Source organism: Gossypium arboreum, chromosome 9 (genome assembly GCF_025698485.1).
Source record: "Gossypium arboreum isolate Shixiya-1 chromosome 9, ASM2569848v2, whole genome shotgun sequence".
NCBI lineage: Eukaryota > Viridiplantae > Streptophyta > Magnoliopsida > Malvales > Malvaceae > Gossypium > Gossypium arboreum.
Window position 1 is genome coordinate 13,082,200 of NC_069078.1, and position 2,550 is coordinate 13,084,749.

The window sequence follows — 2,550 nt, forward strand, 5'->3', positions numbered from 1 at the left end:
CCGTACGAATTGTTTGGGAAAACTCTAAGTCTGTGATAGTTGGTATCGGAGCTAGCGTTCGAAGGCACTGTTGAACGATGTCAAAAGAAGCTGCTGAGAATGTTGATGGAATGGAGACTCGTGGGAGGGCTAGGAAAGCTAGCCGCTCGAGGGACATACTATCAGCTTTGGAAGATCGAGTCGTCACTTTCGAAGAATCTGTGGGGGATGTCAAGGAGAGGGTTGATGATATTGATGATAAAGTCAACGATGGGTTGCAGTCTATGCAAGAGCAGCTCAAAGAGTATGTGTTGGATAATATTGAGAAGCTGACGAGTAGGGATGATGCCATCGATACTATGATGGTTGGTAAGACTGATGCCATGGAGGCTATGATAACGGCCTTGAAAGAGGAGATTGTGGAGCTCAAAGGTGAACTCACAATCTACAAGGCTGCTTTGGGCAATGGAGGGTTGGCTGCTGTCACACCCAAGCCTAGCGTGGATGTTCCCAAGCCAAAGGAGTTTAAGGGAACAAGGTCCGCAAGAAAAGTGGACAATTTCCTGTGGGGAGTCGAGCAATACTTTCGTGCCAAGGGCATTGCTAATGATGCCACTAAGGTAATTACTGCTGCTATGTATCTTACTGACATTGCCTTATTGTGGTGGCATTGTAGGTCCACCGATGTGAGACGTGGTGGGATAGAAATTGGAACTTGGAAGGAGTTTCAATACGAGTTCAAAGCACAGTTTTATCCTGAGTATGCCAAGGATGAAGCTCGGGCAAAGTTGCACCGGCTTTCACAACAAGGCACTGTAAGGGAGTATGTGTAGGAGTTAAGCGAACTCATGCTTCAAATTTCTGATATGGGTGAGAAAGAGGCATTCTTTTCCTTCATGGATGGGTTGAAACCATGGGCAAAGCAAGAGTTACAACGCCGAGGAGTCCAAGAACTTACCAAGGCCATGTCTATAGCAGAATCGTTGGCTGAATTTGGTGGGAAGAAAGACAGGCCTAAGTCTTTTAAGCCCAAGACCCAGCCAAAGGGAAATAGTGGGGGAGACAAAGAAAGGCCCCCTAGAAATGACAACGGTATGAAGACTTAGGACAAAAGGAAGAGTGGGCCTATAAGGTGCTTCCATTGTGATGGACCACACATGATTAAGGATTGTCCAAAGAAGGCTACGCTCTCCACTATGGAAGCAAAAGCAGAGTCCCATGTGGAGGATAACAATCTTGGTTCAATACTAGGGGGTGTTGAAGACAAGATGAGTCATGGGCTGATGTTTGCAAACATCATGGTAGCTGGCAAAAAGTTGAATGCACTTGTCGACACAGATGCGTCTGATTTATTCATGTTCAAAGGGGCTGCGCAGAAACTTGGCCTCAGGATTGAAAATGAGCCGGGTCAGATTAAGACGGTGAATTTGGAAAGTGTTCCAATCAAGGGGGTTGCAAAGGGAGTAAAACTCTAATTTGGCGATTGGACCGGTACGGCATCCATCAAGGTAATACCACTTGATGACTATAATTTTGTAGTTGGATTGAGTTTTCTTGATCAGTTTAATGCGACGATTTGTCCTTTCGGTAATTTCATGGTGATTTCGGATTCAAACCATCAATGCATGGTGAGATTGACAAGAAAGGGGAGCCTGGAAGGGAAAACATTGTCCGCAATCCAATTTGCTAAGGGAGTACGTAGAGATGAAGTCTCCTACTTAGCCACTTTGAAGATTGAGGAAACCGGTAAGCCCGTGGATGAGATCCCTAAGGAAGTGGGCCAAGTGCTACAATCCTTTTGAGATGTGATGCCTGCAAAGTTGCCAAAGAATTTTCCACCTAAGAGGGAGGTAGATCATAGGATCAAATTGGTGTCCAACATGGTGCTGCCAGCTAGGGTCCCATATCGTATGTCCCCACTGGAATTGGAGGAATTACGGAAATAGTTAAAGGAGCTTTTAGATGCGGGATTTATTAGGCCATCTAAATCTCCATATAGTGTACCGGTGCTATTTCAAAAGAAACATGATGGGTCATTACGGATGTGTATTGATTATCGGGCCCTAAACGAGATCACCGTGAGGAATAGGTACCCTATTCTCCTCATTGCAGACTTGTTCGACCAGCTTGGTAGTGCGAGATGGTTTACCAAGTTGGACTTGAGATCGGGGTACCATCAAGTTTGGATAGCCGAATCAGACGAGCCAAAGACAGCTTGTGTGACGCGGTATGGCTCGTATGAGTTTTTGGTGATGTCATTCAGACTTACGAATGCCCCAACTACATTTGCACCTTGATGAATAAGGTACTTCAACCTTTCCTTGATCGTTTCGTGGTTGTTTACCTTGACGATATTGTGGTGTACAGTAAATCACTCGATGAACATGTGAAACATTTGAGGGAGGTGTTCCAAAATTTGAGGGAAAATGAGTTGTTCGTCAAAGAGGAGAAATGCACCTTTGCTCAACGAGAGGTACCATTTCTAGGCCACATTGTGGGAGGTGGCAAGATCCAGATGGATGAAAGCAAGGTTTGGGCTATTGCCGAATGGGAGGCTCTAACCAAGGTGAC